We start from the raw sequence: 19382 nt of genomic DNA on the forward strand, positions 1-19382 counted from the left end.
AGGAGGGATTCTGCAGGCGGGGGATGTCGAGATCATTATGGGAAGACATGCAGAGATGACCAGCCACACTAGTGGAAGCCCATGAACAGCAGACTAGTGGACCATGGAGCCCCCATGGGACTGGACTAGGCCCTCTGGATATGGAAGACGGGGGGCACCCAGGCGGGGGGATCAGGATCCGTCCCTGGTGCATGGGCAGGCTTTTGGAAGCCTAGTGCCTGTGGTGTGATGCCTTGCACAGCCTTGGTCAGTGGAGAGGGGCTTGGACCTGTCTAGGCTCAGTGTGCTGGGCTCTGCTGACTCCCCATGGGAGACCTTGATTTGGGGGGTGTGGGGATGTGGGGTGGCTTGGGAGGGAGGGCTAGAGGGTGGGAGGCAGGAGGAGTGGGAATCTGTGGGTGATATGTAGAGTGAGTAGAAAATTTCTTAATAAAGAAAAAAAAGAAAACAGCTCCAACATTCTTCTCTCACACACACAAACCATACACACAAAGACATAATGGTATGTAGAGTGAGCAGAAAATCTCTTAATAAAAATAAAAAAATCAGCCTGGAAAGATATGTCCACTGGTGCAATAGCAGGAGTGTAATTGACCACTTTCTGATTGGATTTGAAGCCTACGTAATAACACAGAACTCACACCTAGTGCCATTAACAGGCCAAGAATCTGTGGCTGGCTATGTTATAGACCTTAGATGAGAACCTAATATTAAATGAACAAAGTAATAAACTATCCCTAAGCTCTTACTGTTATACCCATAGATTAGTAAATCTCTCAACTCCTCATCAGAGAAACTGCTTTTTGCAGTTGATGGTGATTAAACACAAATCAGAGACTGTGGATTGATCAGTCCTAAGTGGAACATCTGTATCATACCCCTGCCCTCAGGCTCAGGGATCATCCCAGAAAAGGAGGTGGGAACACTGGAAGAGTCAGAGGTACTGGACCTATCTAGTGAAAGTGTGTGGATATGGCATTGTGCTTTCACACATGAGCTCATAGAGGCTGTTACTGTAGCATCAGACCCGCATAAGATTAAGCCAGTGAAAATCCTAGCATGGTTGGGCAGAGGTAGTCATGAATTCCCACCCTTAGCTGAAGAACTATTCACAACTGATGGATTATGGGTGGAGAGGGGAATCAATTTTTTTGCCAAGGATTTGGTGTATCTCTGCTTCTAGGATTTTTTTTTATCTCAAGAGAAGGAACTTAGCATGGTTAGAACTTTATCATTTGCTTATTTTGTTTTTATTCATAAAGGAAAACTGGGGGTACTTAATGCTATGACATTGGTACTTAACTCAAGGTCACATTAAAGTATTTTCTCCTTAAGTATGGTATCTTCACTAGGGCAATTAATGAAGAAAGAGAAAAATTGTCCATGCCTGAACATAAACTCTGATTTGCAAACTTTGAACAGACCTAGTAATATTAATCAGCAATTACAAATAATTGCTGACATATGCTCTTTCTCCTTAAGCTTTCACAACAACACAACATAGAATTAAAAATACTTATATAAATAAGAGTAAGCAACATTTTTATTATATGTCTAGTACTAATTATAGTGTTTCCTTTTATGAAAACATAAGTAGTATAATATTCATGTATAATGTGCAGCTATGAAAATAGACAACTATAATCCAGCATATTAACTGTGGGTTGAGACTGCTTTTCCCCTAATATGAATATGGGTTTTGAATGTCCAGAACAAGCATATGACATTATGATAATACCCTCCATGTGCCATCCTGTATTAGCCATTTAATCATGTAATAAAAATGTAACAAGGGGGCTGATGAGATGACCTGCCACCAAGCCTGACAGTGTACGTTCAAATTCCTGAGACTGACATGGTAGAAGGAAAGAATTGACTCCTGAAAATCATCCTCTGACCTCCCCATATGTATTTATGTATGTCTGCCTCCCTCCATCCATCTATCCATCCTTCCCTCCCTCCCCCTCTCCCATGAATAAATAAATGTAATAAAAACTTAAAAGCAGTAACAACCTCCCAAACACCCTCTTCTTTTATACTTAGTCCATATTGAGAATAGATTTATTGTTTCTTCTGTCAGTCTGCAAAAGCAAGTTCAATTTCAAAAGGGTAGTCATGTGAAGGTTATGAAGTTTTCCTGAAGAAGTGGCCTCACACAAAGTTTAAGTATCTGCTATAGTTTGGATCTGGTTTGAGTCTGTCCTTCAGGGCCTCATGTTGAAATTTAATAACTAGTATGTAGTACTCCTGCAGGTACTCCATAGTCTTTAAACAGTAAGCTGTTCTTCAGTGATAGGGTCCTAGGCCAGGAGAGGAGAAGATAAAGAAAAACAGAAAATTTGGGTTTGGGAGGTCTTGCACAAGCTATGTCTTTTGCCAAAAAAAATCTTAGTAGGAAGCACAGGATCATGTAGGGTGGTGGTGGTGCATACCTTTAATCCCAGGATTCAGGAGACAGAGGCAGGTGAGTCTCTGAGCTCATGGTGAGCCTGGTCTACAGAGTTCCAGGACAGCCTGGACTACACAGAGAAACCCTGTCTCAAAAAGAAAAGAAAAAAAAAACAAGAACAAAAGAAAAATAAGTATTGATCTTATATACTATCTGCAGGGGGAAATGGCAAGGCCACTGGAAAGTTAAATTAGGCAATGTTGGCAAAAGGGTACTTTGGAGACCCAAATTACTCAGAGTCAGAGAATCTGAGCTTGCTTTACCCAGAGGGCTGCATAAGGGGATGATTTGACCATGGGCATGGTTATCAAGTATTTGAAAGGGTCTGCACATGGCTGTATCTAGCAAGGGGGAGGTCTTTTGCCTCACCCTTGGGCATTGTTATAAAAAGCCCTTTTGAATAAAGTTCTGGGCCAGTGGGTATTGACCCAAGTCCTGCCAAAGCTATTTTGTGTTTCTTTCTTCTCATCAACTAGGTCTGTCTTTCTACCTGATAATTTTTTATCCCTCTCTCCTTTAGAGTACCCAGGAAAAAGTGGGAGCATGCCTCCCACAGAGCACAGGATACTTAAAATGTAGTAGCCTTAGGACTGATAACCCACAACTCTTGTGGGGAAAAAGCCAGGTTTCCAGGAACAGGAACTTTAACTCCTTCCAGATCCAGGTTCCAGCCCCAGACTAGATGTTGCAGAGTCTGTTCCTTGAAAAGGACACAGAACTGATGTCCTTTCATCAGGGTCTCTGAGAATGTTGGGTCAGTCTAGCTCCAACAGAGGTGGTCTCCTTTAGTCTTAGCTTGAAAAATCCTGCAAAAGGCATTGAGTGGCTGAGTTTAGTTGCATTTTGTTATTGGCTGGTTATCTCTGCAATGTTGTTGGGCTGGGCTATCATCAATCTATAATCCCTATGAATAAATTATGTATATCTGTAACTCATGAGATAGAAGAGTCTGGCTTTAATATCACTTATATTTGATGATTCCCAGATCTGACCTGAGCCTGACTTGATCTCATGCCCAAATTCTACTAATCATTAGTTTAACAGAAGTAATGTTTATTTGATTATCTAAAGTCTTATATAAAGTTTGTTGTGTAAAGTTGTCTATTTGGGAAAAAATCTCTGGAATAAGTGTGTTTACTGAAATTCATTTCATTCTGACCAAAATGACATAGTCCCAGATGACTGTAAAATGATGTTGAAATATAATCTCCCAGTGTATCCAAGAAAATATAACCAAATATTGATGAGTGCAGAGAGTATTTTTTACTAGAACTGCTGAGTTATAAAAGTTGTAACAATGAATGGGATTTACTCATGTTGTCTATCCAAAAGTCTCATCATCTTTTTACAAAAATTATTTTATATTATTTAGTGTCTTCCCTGCTTACACACACACACACACACACACACACACACACACACACACACACACACACATCTGTATGAACCACCTGTATGCTTGGTGGTCAGGAGATCAGAAGAGGATTTTGAATCCCCTACAAATGGAGTTACAGATGTTTGTGAGCCACCATGTGGGTGCTGGAAACGGAACCCAGGTCCTGTATAGGACCAACAAGTGCTCTTAACCACTGAGATATCTTTCTAGCCCCTTATAATCTTTTTTATCAGCATATATTAATTATACAATGTGGAGGTTTTATTATACATCTTACAACATGTATCAATAAATCTCAATTTTAGTTGTCATCATCCTCAGTTATCTCAAAATCTATATCAAATCTATATGAATAAGGGTATAATCATATCAGTTGGCTCTACCTCAAATCCATAAAAGAAAAAGAAATTTTTTGACATATTCCATACTAAAATAGCTTAATAAGGTGTGGTAAATAACATACTGAAGAGGCTCTAACAGTCCTGAGCATGGAAAATATTACAGACAAGTTTTGTTCTTTTACCCATTTTTCTCTTCCTTGCTAAAAACTCTTACATTCCTAAAGGTCTGTTTCCTTATTTGGCCTGAGACAAAACACCAAGATCCAACAATCAAAATTTATTATTTGACTAATATGTCCGGTCAGGACTTACTAACTCACCCTAGTACAGACACCCCCACTTTCCCCTTAAAAGCCCACTAATATAGAAACATCTTTTCTTGCTCTTATTATCTTGCTTTTCTTGTTCGTTTTGTTTTGTTTTTTGCTTCCTTGCTGCTGCTGCTGCTGCTGCTGCTGCTGCTGTTACCTTTGTAGCCCCTCCATTGTCCCCCAAATCTTTTGTGCTGAGAACTTGGTCTTGGAGTGTCTTGTTCTGACCTCCCTTTCAGTGGCTTCATGACTCATAATGACTTGGATGGGTCTTCAGAACCTCCAACCCAATTCTTGAACTTCCTGGAGAACTGATAGCTATTCACTTCATCCAACAGTGGCTAATTGGTGAGTTTACCCTTACTGTCCATCCTAAACACTCCCCAAAACAGCAAGTGATGACTGTTGAATGTCTGGTATCCATGCTCTGTCTTGTGGGGCCGGGAGAACGCACTCCACCATGCAACCATGGCCTTCGGTGGCCAAGGTGGACTCCCTTGGACATCTGACTGGCACATTCCAGTCAGGTTGGTTGCGTGTTTTCCTTTCACTTTTGGTGGCCACTCCACTGGATTCCAGTGTCCATTCCTAACCATTCTAAAATCCTGTTGACAGGTCCCAGAATTCTATTCAGACCCATTGTGTCCTTCTCTTGGTGACAGAGCTTGGGTGATGATTTCTCCCTCACAGAGGCCCTTATAAGCCATTTGAAGTCAGAGAATTGTCCTCAGTTCTCCACTCTCTCAAGACCACCACAAACAAAGGGAATCTGCTCTCTCCATTCCAACTGAAAACTCCAACACACACCTAAAACTACTAACACTCAAAATTAGCCCTCATTCTCCCTAAAACAAAAACAAAAAACAAACAAACAAAAAGAAAATGATAGCCTTTACAATTTTGTGGGCATGGGCAGAAGGAAGGATATATAACATATAACCTCACATATGCCCCACCTCCCATCTTCCTGACTTCCTGTTACTCTGCCTGCCTACTTCTGAGCTCCATCTGTCCTACTTGCTTCTAATTGCCACTCCAAACTTTTCTCATGAGCTTTCTGTTTTCCTGTTGGCCATCCAAACCTCTGTCACAGCTCCAAAGAACCACTGTGACTAACAGACAGCCCAAGGCTCTGAGCCCGCTCCCTCAGCCAGTCATGCTGCCCCTCTGATGTCCCCAACCTCCTCTGACGTTCCCCCCACAGGTAAGCCATGGTCTTAATAGCTCCAGGAGCCCTTGCAGCCAATATGAGTGTTCCAAAAGGCCTCCTCTTTTCAGCCCTCCACCAGAGCCAAAGCCCCACCTTCTCTTTCTGTAAGGCTGCCACCATCTCCAAGGCCAGCCAGTGTCCCTGGTCATCTGCCCAACCCAGCCACACTCACTCATGTACCAGTCCCACATTCACTGTTAGATCCATGGTCAGCAGCAGCCTCTGCTCCGCCCCCTTCCTGAAGCCAAATTCTCCACTTTTGATTACCAAGTAGTTTCTCTCCCTCTCCCCACAAGCTGCAATATACTCCATGGCCCTGTTACCTTACACCTCCCTCTGCCTTCTCCTTTCTTGTTTGCTTTTTTCTCAGCTTAACCCTTTCCTGTACTGAACTGTCTGCTCTGTCTATTCCTCCTACAGCTTTCACAAACATGAGATACAAAAATATATCTTGCTCTGTTGTACACTTCCAAGACACTCCTATCTCCCTCCTCCCTTCAGCAGAATTTCATCTTTCTGCCCTCTGTCCCCCTCCTTGGGCAGCATGCACCTATAAAGTTAAGCCTAAAATCAGACATATTAATAAATAATGTTTCTCAAACTCCTCAGAGATCTGCTGAATATGACGTTTAAAATGATTAAGCTTTCCACTATAGGGACATAACCATGCCTAACACAAACCTGTGGTCTCCAAAGAAGACAGATAGTATACGATGGCAACTTCACCTGTATTGTGGTAACACTAACCATTAGGATAAACTATCCCATCCCTCATCTGCCACCAGGACTCTGCTCAACTAAGCACTTTTCAGTTGATTGCACAACTGTGCCTAGTCAACGTAAGGTCAATTCTCCCAAGTTCCTCTACAGAAAAAAAAAATCTCTTAGACCTGGGTCTGAGAGCCAAAGACCCATTGCTCTGTATGACAGCTGAAGACCTGCCCAGCCATCAAGACCATGGGAGGCAACGGGTCCATGGCTAATGAAAAAAGTCTCTATGATTTTAATGAATACATAGACCATTTAGATTATGCCTCCTATTACAATGACTCTGATGATATTGACTGACCAGCCTGAACCATATCACTCACTCCACTCACCCATCTCCCTCACCCGTAGTAGGAATACATAGCCAGTCCTCCAGACCCCTCCAAACTCCACCCTTAACTTACTCCTTCAAAGGCTTTTCTTTTCCCACTCCTCTCCCCACATTCCTTCATGTCCCATTCTCTTACTAAAAAAGATATCCTTTCCAAACTGACATAAATTTTGCCTTTCCCCCCCAGCAACAGCTCCCATAACACCCCTGCATCCCACCTATTTGTAGCCATAAGTTTCTCCAGTCCCACCCAGCCTCATGGTCCCCCAGCTACTTATAAAATAATTACACAGAGGCTTATATTAATTACTAATTCTATGGCCTATTGGCTCAGGCTTCTTGCTGGCTAGCTCTTACAGCTTAACCCATTTCTATTAATCTATCCATTGCCACGTGGCTTTGTGGCTTACCTGTACTTTCATGTCTTGCTTCTCCTGGACATGACTTGCAGTGTCTGTCCCACTTTCTTTTCTTCTTCTCACTCTCCAGTTGGAACTGCCTAACCTTATTCTGCCTGACCATTGCCCAAACAGCTTTATTTATCAACCAATCAGAGCAACACATATTCACAGCGTACAGAAGGACATCCCACAGCACCTCTTCCTTTCCTCAGCCTCTATTTGTACACTCTCTCACTCTCCAAAATCTCAAAACCTTCCTTAGTTTTTAGTCAACTGTACTATATGAGATACCACATCTCTTTGCCTTGCTGCATATCATAAACCACTTTCTATTACACTAAAAAACCCTTCTGCCTACATGCTCAAACTCCCAACCCCTGCCCTAATCTTAACCAGCCACAGAGACTCAGATCCATTATTCAATTCTTTCTATATAAACTTTATACATCTCACATCTTCACTCTACAGTACTCACATAGTAACATATTAACAGTTTTAAAAAAACTAATAAAATGTTTTGCTTTGTCCAGGACTTTCACTCCATTAATGCTACAGTTTTCTCTCTATACCCTGTAGTCATTAACCTTTAGGATATTCTCTCCATTATCTCTAACAACACTACTCACTTTTCAGTCCTAAATCTTAAAGATACTTTCTTCTCAATACCCCTGGATGTCCACTCCCAAGACCTTTTTGCCTTCATATAGATGGATCCTGACACTTAGCTTTCCTGACAACTGACCTAGACTGCCCTCTGCCAAGAATACAGAGAGACAGCTCTCACTTTTTTAGCCAGGCCTACCTTTCCCCTTTTCCCTCCCACCTGCTTCAGTATGTAGAGGACCTCCTTTTCGGTCCCTCCCTTCTCTGATAGCCAATCTGACACCACCTCATTTCTCAATTTCCTCAGCTGCAGGAGATATCAGCACTCACCTTCCAAAGCTCAGCTCTCCTTTTCCCAAGTAACCTATCCTGGATTCTTTCTCACCCCAACCTCACTTTAGACTGCCTTACTCATCTCCACTCTTCATCTCCACCCTTAACAAAATACCCTTCAATCTATTCTCAACACTCTCTCTCTCTCAACTCCTAACTTACAGAGAATTCCAATTCCTTCCACAGTCTCAGATTCTTCCAAATTTCTGTGATCAAAAAAATTCATCACATTTCTATTTTTTAACATAATTTCTTTATTGATTCTTTGGGAATTTCACATCATGCACCCCAATTCCACTCATTTCTCAGTGCCCCCCATATCCTCCCTTCACCTGTGCAGCCTCCCCACCAAAAGAAATTTTTAAAAAACAAAAGCCAAAACAAACAGAAAAAGAAAGAAAAAGAAAAAAAACCCTCTTCACTTCTTCATCTTCCCCACCTCTCCAACACTTCTTCGTCTTAGTGGCATTGGGAGCTGAGGTGTGTCACACAGTATACCCTTTTGTCCAATCAGCTTTACTTGTAAATGTTCATTGCAATGAATCATTGATCTGGTTCAGGGCTTCTAGTTTCTAATATACCATCATCATTGGACCCTTACCAAAACTCCTCTTAGATATCTAGCAGTCATGGAGAATCATAGAATCAATGAGATCCTCTGGATATCATTCCACAGGACTAGTCCCTTCACACAATCCAGCAGGTCATCAATGGGTTAGAAGTTAAGGTGGGTCAACCCAAGGCCTTGAATGTTTACCTGGGTGGTAGCTGACCTGGACAGTTCAGGCCACTGGGACTGCCCACCTCAGGCAAGGGGCAGAGCCAGCTCACTTATGCCCTGCTGACAGGGCCAGTTCTCCTACATCTCTGATGAAGGGTGGAACCATGTCTCCTGAGTGGGAGGTGGGGGCAGCTCTCCTACTGCAGAGTCCATTGAGGTACAGGGTCAGCTTCCCCAAGGCCCAAGGATAGTTCCTATGGCTCCCTGTGGTAACATGGCCACAGACATCAACACAGACCCCAGCTGCAGCATGACCATGGTCCTCAGAAGCAGCTCAGGCCAGGATGACACCATGGCTCCAGGTGGCCAGACAGGCCACTCAGATCAGCATGGCTCCAGCGGCTTCTATGTGGCCTTTGGTGACAACACAGGCTTCAGATTTCAAAGCAGACTCCAGCTGTGGTAAGACCACAGACCCAGACATGGTTCTTGTCAGCAGCCTTGGACTGGATGTCACCATTGCCCCAAGTGGAAGTGTGGGCCACTCAAATCGGCATGGCGCCAGGATACCAACATGACCCCAGGTGGTGACCCAGACCCCAAGCATCAACATGACCTTCGATGGTAACATGGGCCATGAACATCAATATAGACCCCAGCTGCAATGGGGCCATGGGCCCAGACATGGTCCTCACCTGAAGCTCTGGCCAGGATGTCACCATAGCACAGGATAGCAGTGCAGGCCACTCAGATCTGTATGGCCCTTGCTGCAGCATGGCCCTTGGACACTGGTGGTTTGAAAGAAAATGGCCCCCAAAGGGAGTGGCACTATTAGGAGATGTGACCTTGTTGCAGTAGGTGTGGCCTTGTGGGAGGAAGTATGTCACTGTGGGGGTGGGCTTTGAGATTTCTTTTCTCAAGCTTCACTCAGTATGACAGTCAGTTGACTTTCTGCTGCATTTGATCAAGATGTAGCCAGTACCATGTCTGCTTGCATGCCACCAATGCTCCCCTTCATGATGATAATGGACAGAACCTCTGAAACTGTAAGCTACCACCTCAATTAAATGTTTTCTTTGTAAGAGTTACCATAGTCATAGTGTCTCTTCACATCAATTAAAAACCCTAGCTAAGACAGAAGTTAGGACCAGAGGCTGGAGTACTGCTGTGATAGGCCCAACCATGCATGCCTTTGTGTGGAGTAATATGGACCTTGGTACTTTGGGTTAGGAAGCAGTAGGATGCTTTAAGCAGTGCTTAATAGAGGATATTATTAGGAGCATGGAAGACAATGGTGCTGATAATGATTTGAAATGTTGGGAGCTGGCTCAAGATGTTTCAGAAAAGTATTAGTATGTTGTCTAGAAATCATTCTCATGATATTTTGGTAAAGAGAGTGGATGCCTTTTGCCCTTGTCCAAAGAGTCTTCCTGAGGCTAAAGTAAAGAGTTTTGGATTAATTCTATTGGCAGAAGACATCTCAAAACAGCCTAGTTTAGACTCTGTTGTATGGATATTAGTGTTAATTCTAATGGAGATTTATAATTAAAAGTCACAAGTTGAGAAGAGTAAATTACAAAATGTAAATTTTGAGGAGAAAAAGAGCACCAGGAAGTGGAATAGAACTAAATCCTGTGTTCAAGGAGAGAAATAGATTAAGAAATGGAACAAACGGAGTGATGACCTCTGGGCAAGATCTCACCCCTCTAAATTTCTAACTTGTGAAAAGAAAAGCTTAGAACCAGGAGTTAGTGACACACACCTTTAATCTCAGCACTGGAAAGGCAAAGGTTAGCAGATCTCTGAGTTTGAGGACAGCCTGGTCTATAGAGCAAGTTTCAGGACAGCCAAACTTAGGCAGTGAAGGACAGAAGCTAGTGATGTAATTGAACAAAGGGGCCATGTTCCAGCCCCAATAAGCAGCAGAACTTGGCAACTTCAGCCATGTGTTTCTGGATTTAGAGTTAAGGATAGAAAAAAAAGTTATGGAATAAAGCCATTGAGGCCAGGCATATGTCATGGTTGTTCCTGAGTAGAGACCTAGTTAGAGAGGCCATTAAGTGAAGCTGTGAAGTTGAAACCTGGATTGCCATGGAGAACCCAAGATGTTAGAGATGCTAGAGTCATGGGATACCAGTCAAGGAGAGCGGCTAACAGGGAATGGGACAAGCCCAAGAGAAGGAAGTGTGTTGCAGTCAACAAAGTTGAACAGAGTTGGGGACCTGAAGAGCACTTCAACATCAGATGAAGATGCAGTTTGGAGTTTGCCCAGCTGGTTTTCAAGTCTTGTTTTGCTCCAGTATTTCCTCTCTTTGCTCCCTTCCTTGTGTTTTGGAATGGTAATGTATATCCTATATCATTATATGTTAGAAGTATGTGAATTGTGTTTTTATTTTAATTTTATAGGGGATTACAGTTAAGAGACTGCATGAGTCTCAGAAGAGATGTTGGACTTGAAACAAGTTTGGAACCATTATGAACTATGAGGACTTTTGAAGTTGGACTGAATGCATTTTTGCATTATGATATGGCTATAAGCCTTTGGGGGTCAGGGAGTAGTATGTGGTGGTTTGAAAAAAAAATGGCCCCCAAAGGGAGTGGCACTACTAGGAGGTGTGGCCTTGATAGAGTAGGAGTGCTCTTGTTGGAGGAAGTGTGTCACCGTGAGGGTGGGCTCTGAGGTTTCTTTTCTCAAGCTTCACTCAGAGTGACAGTCAACTTCCTGCTGCCTTCTTTTCAAGCTGTAGCCAGCACCACTTCTGCCTGCATGCTGCCATGCTCCCCATCATGATGATAATGGACTGAACCTCTGAAACTGTAAGCTGCCACCTCAATTAAATGTTTTCTTTGTAAGAATTGCCATGGTAACCAGGCGGTAGTGGCACAAGCCTTTAATCCCAGCACTCGGGAGGCAGAGCCAGGCGGATCTCTGTGAGTTCAAGGCCAGCCTGGGCTACCAAGTGAGTTCCAGGAAAGGTGCAAAGCTACACAGAGAAACCCTGTCTCAAAAAACCAAAAAAAAAAAAAAAAAAAAAAAAAAAAAGAATTGCCATGGTCATGGTGTCTATTCACAGCAAACAAACAAACAAACAAACAAACAAACTAAGACAGACACCTACATGGCCTCAGGTGGCTGACCAGACCCTGGGCATCCACATGGCCCTTGGTGACAACAGGAGACACAGATGGCAACTCAGACCCTTGCTACTCTAGGGCAATGGACCCAGACATGGCTCTCAGCAGCAGCTTGGGCCTGGATGACATTATGGCCCTGGGTGGCAGCACAGGCCACTTAGATCAGTGTGGCTCCAGTAGCAGCACAGCCCTTGGACACCAACAAGGCCACAGGTTGTGGCCCAGACCCTGGGGCTTCCATGTGGCCTTTGGTGGCAACATGGGCCATGGACCATCACATTTCTTAACTGTAAATACAATATCATGACAACATGACAGCCCATCAAGCTACCCTTTCACCCCTTATGACTCATCCCACTTCCCTCAAGACTACCCTACTACATAACCCAGATGACAACGTACTGAACCTTCCTTCAATATAGGACATCATTCGCTACTTAGATCAAATATTTTACTCTAATACTAAATCCCTTCTGTTCTTTCTCCAAACACATCTGACTCTCACCCTAAGCCTTTTTTTACAAAGCCAAACCCAAAGCTACAATGTCTGTCACCAAACTAATTCTACCTCTACTATACAACCCATTACTTTTCCCACTCACCAAGTTATATAGGTCTGAAGTTATGACAGTCTAAGAGAAATGTTTTAAGGCAGGTAAATAAAAATTATAAAGGTCTAAGGAGATGGGAGCTTAAGTAAGCTACAAAAGTCTGTAAATGCACAAATGCACTGAGGTGCACACCACACCAACCAGAACCAGTGAGTGACCTGCTTGCCAGTGGAACTGTAACTTTTTTTGGATTGTGTCCCCTGTTACCTTCCCCAAGGTGTCTCAACCTGCTTGGACCTCCTCCTAATCCCAGAAGACTTCTGCCAAGCAAGCCCAGGCCACACAAGCCAGAATGGGTGAGTGACCAGCCTGCCAGAGGAACTGTACTCCTCCTGCTTACTATCCCATGGGACCCCTCCACAGGCCTATGCCATCCCAGCTCATCCCTTGCCTTGCTGCTGGGCCATGCTTCCAACCCCAGTGGACTTCCACCACTGAGGCACAGACAATACCAGCCAGAAACAGTGAATGACCCTCCTGTCCTGTGGCCTACCCCCTCCCATCTCAGTACCACCACCACTGCTAGGCCCTGCCCCCAACTCTCACAGCTCTCACCAGTTGACAAGTAGGTGAGTGACCTGCCTGCCAGCTTGACTGCTGCCAACCCCTGGATGCTGCTCCCCCAAGAACCACACTTTCCACTGAACTCCTCCAACCTCATCATGCTGCCCATGTCTAGCCCTTCCCCACAACTCTGGCAGACTCCAGAGGATGACCTGGTTACCATACACACCAGTCAGAAGAACAGCCCCAGCAGCTTTGCCAGAAGCCAGGCTGGTACTGGGTACCCCAGAAGATGACTCAGGCTATACTGGATGTCAGGCTGAATCTACAGATCCAAAAAGATTTTGGCTTTATCAGAGGCCAGACAAGATCAAGGAACACAAGGCCCTCAAAACCCCAGCAGAGATACCCTACTGGACTTGAAGACTTGCCAGTCACCAGAATCCTTGGTCACTTAGACCAGAAGACCAGAGAGGAAACAGAAACCAAGGAACAAAACACCCATCCAACAAAGACAAACACTGGAATCAATACCTACACCTGTAATTATACCAAATCCAGGTGCCTAAATGTCAGTGTAAGAACACAATTGTCTAGTTAGGGTTTCTATTGCTGTCAAGAGACACCATGTCCATGGCAACTCTTATAAAGGAAAGCATTTAATCGAGGTGACAGCTTACAGTTTCAGAGGTTTAATCCATTATCATCATGGCAGGGAGCATGGAGAGTGGGAGTATGTGGTGTGCAAGCAGACCTGGTGCTGTAGAATTCTACATCTTTGATCCTCAAGCAATAGGAAATGAACTAAAATACTTCATGGTGTCTTTAGCATAGGAGTCTCCAAAGACCACCCCAGGGTGACACACTTCCTTCACCAAGGCCACACTTCCTAATAGTGCCACTCCCTATGAGATTATGGGGCCAATTATGTTCAAACTACCACAATAGTCAGTAACAGAAAGGGCATCAGAACCTAGTTATCCTGTGACAGCAAGACCTGACCATTCCAACACAGCTGAAGCAGAAGAAAATAACTTTAAAAATAACTTTATGAGAAATAATAGAGGTCCTTAATGAGGAAATAAAAAAAATATCTTTTAATGAAATTGAGGAAAACATGCCCCCAAAATTGGAGGAAATCAATAAATCCCTTAAAGAAAGCCAAGAAAAAAATGAACAAGTGAAGGAAATGGTTCAAGACCTGAAAATGGAAATAGAAGCAATAAAGAAAACACAAACTGATGGAATTCTGAAAATGGGAAATCTGGGTAAGTAAACAGGAACTATATGTGCAATCATCACTAACAGAATACAAGAGATAGAAGAGAGAATATCAGGCATTGAACATGCCATAGAGGAAATAGATTCATTGGTCAAAGAAAATGTTAAGTTTTACAAAGGATGCTCAATCATACCACAACGACAGTTGCCCAACTATGTTCATAGCAGCTTTATTTATAATAGCCAGAACATGGAAACAACCTAGATGTTCCTTAACCAAGGAATGGATAAAGAAAATGTGACATATTTACACAGTGGAGTATTACTCAGCTGTTAAAACAGTAACATCATGAAATTTGAAGGTAAATGCATGGAACTAGAAAAAAAAATCAAAGACATCAACATAAATCCAGATACACTGAATCTAACAGAAGATAAAGTGGAAAATAGCCTTGAATGCATTGGAACAGGAGACAACTACTTAGAAAGAATACCAATAGTGCAGACAATAACTTAGGCTCAACAGTTAATAAATGGGACCCTATGAAACTAAAAAGGTTTTGTAAGGCAAAGGACATCATCAATAGATCAAAAAGGCAGCCAACAAAATAGGAAGGATCTTGTTGAAGCCTATTTAGGTTTCTTAGTGGCTTTACCCAGCAGTCTGCATAAAGAGGATGATTGGACCATAGGCCTGAGTACGAGGTGTCTGAGATGGTCTGCACTTGGTTGTGCTGGGGGAAAGTCTTTTGCTCCAACCCTTCGTATTCCTTTAAAAAACCCTTTGGCAGAGACAGTCAGAACCTGATAGATTAGGATCCAGGCCCTCCTGCGGCTATCCTGTATTTTCTGTTTCTTTCCCCTCTTTCTTCTTCTTCATCTTTTTTTTTTTTTTTTTTTTTTTTTTTTTGGTTTTTCGAGACAGGGTTTCTCTGTGTAGCTTTGCACCTTTCCTGGATCTCGCTCTGTAGCCAGGCTGGCCTTGAACTCACAAAGATCTGCCTGCCTCTGCCTCCCGAGTGCTGGGATTAAAGGCATGCACCACCACCGGCTGCTCCTATTCAAGAGTACCCTGGGGAAAAGTGGGAGTGGGATGGCCCCCCACAGATGATGCCCAAACAGGGACAAAAACAAAGAAAAAAAAACATAAAAATTTCAGAGTACTTGGCAAATGTAGGAGTTAGACCCTGCCAAAAAGCAGTTGGACTGGTCTGGTTTTGTAATAAACAAAATAAAATGAGGCAGGGGGTTTTATCCTTGGTAGAAAAAGATAAAAAGGGACTAGAAGGATGTCCAAATATAAGGCTGCAGCATAAAATCTTCTCTATCAAGGTTTCTTTTTTTCTATCTCTCTCTTAATTTCTATCTATAAAAACTAAGGAAGATAAAATGCAATAATATAATATAATATAATACAAAAAACTTTAAAAAAGTAGCCTATAAAATATTGCATAAAGAAAAAACTTAGGGTAAAATAAGATAAGCAACTACACAGAGAACTGTGTCTTTAATTTTATAACTATGAAGCTATGGAAGCAAACTGGGAAAAATCAGAGAAAAAAAACAGGAAAAAAATTCCTATGGGAAGCTTTTGGTCCCAAGTGGCAGAGGAGAGAATTTTCCCTCAGGTGAATTCGAGTGAAATAAAACTTTCACTCTGCTGGTACTGCCACTCTATATGGAAACATCATGCCAACAGAGTTAGTTTCTGTTTGGCCATGAAGTCAAAGTTTAGAAGTTTTGGAAAAACTCGACAGGTGGTGGTGGTGCACGCCTTTAATCCCAACACTTGGGAGGCAGAGCCAGGTGGATCTCTGTGAGTTTGAGGCCAGCCTGGTCTACTGAGCAAGATCCAGGACAGGTATCAAAACTACACAGAGAAACCCTGTCTCGAAAAAAAAACAAAACAAAAAAAAAGGAGTTTTGGAAAAACTTGATGGTCTTTCTCAAAAACTGAAAGCTTTCTTAGAAAAAAATATAGTAAAATCTCTCTCTAAAAAGCTTTCAGAATTTTCTCTCTCAGATCCTCTTTCTATAAATGCAAAAATAAGAATCACCTGGAAATATTAGTATAGGAAATCACCTATGATTTGCTCTAAAAAAAAAAAAAAAAAAAACAAAACAAACATCTTGGAACAGGGCAAAACCTCTCTGCTAAATTCTGTCTTTCTTTCAAGCCAGGAAAAACAACAGTTACTTTGGACCTGAACCAGAAATCCCCCTGCAGCTAAGACCTAGCCATAAATGCGGTTAAGTGCACGGGGAGAGTCACAGAGAGTCGAATGGGGCAGGAAGTATGGTAGAAGCAATAAAGCCAAGCATTTTGGTTGAGGCTGAAGATGCAGCTGAGGCATCAGGGGCTTTGTTTCTGGGTGGGCAACGATTAGAATAAAAAAGTCACTCATAATCACCCTAGCACAAAGATCCCCTGAAGCAATGCAAAGCCCCTCTGTTAGCATTGTATCTCCACTTCTAAACAACAACTGAGAAGCATTGGCCAGCACCTCTGGATGAGAGTTTCTTCTCATTCTCTTTTTGGGTTTGATAACTAACAGTTTACTTTTATTTGTATTTCCTAAATTGTTGTGGGATGTCCTGTATGTTGTGAATAAATAAAACACTGATTGGCCAGTAGCCAGGCAGAAAGTATAGGGGGGACTAGCAGAGAGGAGAATTGGGGGAACAGGAAGGTGAAGAGGAGGAGATGCCAGCCTGCTGTCCAGGGAGAATCATGTAAAAGCAGCAGGTAAAGCCATGGAACACGTGGCAAAATATGGATTAACAGAAATGGGCTGAGTATAAGAGTAAGAGTTAAACAATTGGTAGGCCTGAGCTAATGGCCGAGCAGTTTAAATAAATATAAGCGGCTGTATGTTTATTTTATAAGTGTGCTACAGGACAGGGCAGGCATTTTTTGTAGACAGGGACAGAACAACATGGCAAGAGAGGAGAGGATGACAGAGGTTCCATAGAGGGTAAGCAGATCTCGGGTAGAGTTTTCTGAGTGCCAGGAGTAGAGAGTAGCAGAGATGGAGAGAGAGGATACAGAGGATGAAGATGAGGCTGAAAGCATAGGAGTTTAGTTGTTAGCAGGACTATGAGCTAGGGAGCTGGATGGAACTGCAGTTATGGAGACAGGATTTCATCCCAGAGAAATAAAGTAGACAGATACAGAGCTTGGTATGTCCAGAGTTGTTCCTGCCCTGAACGCTTGACGGAGCTATAGCTGTATTGATAGAATTTTGTCTTAGAGGAATAAAGTTAACAGACATAAGAACATAGTGTACATTGATTTTTTTTCCCTCAGATATCCCATGCTGGATGTAGCTAAGTCCCTGGACCCTGGGTACACCATACAGAATAAAACAGCTTCAGAGACTGCCAGCTTCAGAAAAGAGCAGCAGAGCATGAGCGGCTGCTCCAGCCAGGTATCCGCAACCCATGGAGTGTCATAGGTTCCCAAGCAGCAGACACCAAGAGCCAGTGAAAGCAGTGTCAGGACAAGCAAGGTTCTGCAAGATTTCTACCAAGAGGAAGCCATGGTGAGGAACTGAGTGGAGACACCATGCCATGAGAGAGGCGAACAGCAGGCTGCAGCTCTGTGGGAAAGGTGAACAGTGAGCAGTGGTGAGCAGTGGAGACTGTTAAAACCAGACTACTTCCAGGAGCAGAGAAGCAGTGTCAGTGCTGGATGAGCAGTTGAGACATGTGGGAACCCAAGAAGAATTGGAGGTGAGAGCCATGCTCCAGGCTGAACAGTCTTACTGAAGCTCTGCAGAAACTGCTGAGTGCTCCAGGCTGAACAGTCTTACTGGGGCTCTGTGGAAACTGCTGAATGCTCCAGGCTGAACAGCCAGACTGGGGTTCTGCAGGAGCTGCTGAAACCCAGCTGAGCTCCCAGCAACAAGATGTGGCTGGAACCATGGAGTTGCCCTGGGCCTACATTCAGCAGTGCAACAGGACAACATATGGAAGATTCCAGGACCCGGGATGCTGAGCACTGGACCATCGGCAAAGCAGGTAATGGGACCCTTCCAGAGCCAGGGTTGCTATGGGAAAGCCACAGCTCAGCTTGTAGCAGCTGGAATGTGGCATGAAGCGATTGAAAGCTCTCTAGCCTCAGGACACAGGGGTCCAGGAACAATCTGGTTATGAAAGACTACAGACTGCAAAGTACAGTGGTAGCTGAGAGCAAAAGTTTCAGAGAAGCTAACTTGAACTGAAAAAAAGTTTTGGTTATAGGACTCCTCATATTTGGAGCTCTTTGCTATACAAAGACTTAAGGGCAGCTGATGAGCTAGGACCTGATTTCGAGAACTCAAAGGAACTTCTAGACCTGGTACCAGAGTTTATTCTTTTGTACTTTTAGGACTTAAATGAAATGGACAGTAATGATTTCATTGCAATGATACTTTTGCATATAGACTCTATTAATTATGATGATTCATGAACTAGTTTTGTGTTAAAAACGGAATTGTTTAAATAAAAAGTTTGGGTTTAAAAAATTATAAAGAAAAGGGGGAATTGATTGCAATCTCTTAATATAACTATATAAACATAACATTAATTCACTCAAGTAACAAGAAAATATTTTTAAAATTAAATCTACTGGGAAATATCAATGTCTATTAAGACATTGCTTTTGGAAAGTTTTTAAAGTGTTAATGGTTATATTGAGAGTATTTCTTTTGAATGTAGCTTTGTAGGAATTATAATTGTGTATAGTAATGTTAATGTTAGAATTATGTTAACCTACTGATATTGAGGCACCATGATTTGGTGAGGTTAAGGAAGTATTTAAGTTTGATGTGAATATATCAAAAGTTTATCCTATATATTGTTAGCAAGAAATTCAAATGATTCTATTAAGAGTTTGCTTTAAGATGTAAGATTGAGAGGATTGTAATTATATATATATATATATATATATATATATATATATATATCAATATTTATGTTAGAATTATGTTAACCTGTTAATGTTAATGATGAAGCCAAGGGAGTCTTTAAGTTTGATGCGGTTGCATCAAGAGGTTTTTGAGTTAAA

The 19382-nt window shown here is 42.6% G+C and overlaps 1 long non-coding RNA gene across 7 annotated transcripts in view; it reads left to right on the forward strand.

Annotated features, from left to right (window-relative positions):
* Nucleotides 1-19382, forward strand: part of LOC128118629 (uncharacterized) — a 68182-nt gene that overhangs the window by 4448 nt on the left and 44352 nt on the right. For 4 of the 7 annotated variants that reach the window (XR_008221277.1, XR_008221281.1, XR_008221284.1 and 1 more), the window contains exons 2-3: nt 12828-12906; nt 17643-18355. This is a non-coding gene — a long non-coding RNA (uncharacterized LOC128118629). Of the gene's footprint in view, nt 1-402; nt 11682-12827; nt 12907-17642; nt 18356-19382 lie in introns of those variants that run through there. The other 3 variants (XR_008221279.1, XR_008221278.1, XR_008221282.1) reach the window with 3 other exon arrangements.

The sequence above is a fragment of the Peromyscus californicus genome, unplaced genomic scaffold (assembly GCF_007827085.1).
Source record: "Peromyscus californicus insignis strain IS unplaced genomic scaffold, ASM782708v3 Scaffold_22__1_contigs__length_63687245, whole genome shotgun sequence".
Taxonomy (NCBI): Eukaryota; Metazoa; Chordata; class Mammalia; order Rodentia; family Cricetidae; genus Peromyscus; species Peromyscus californicus.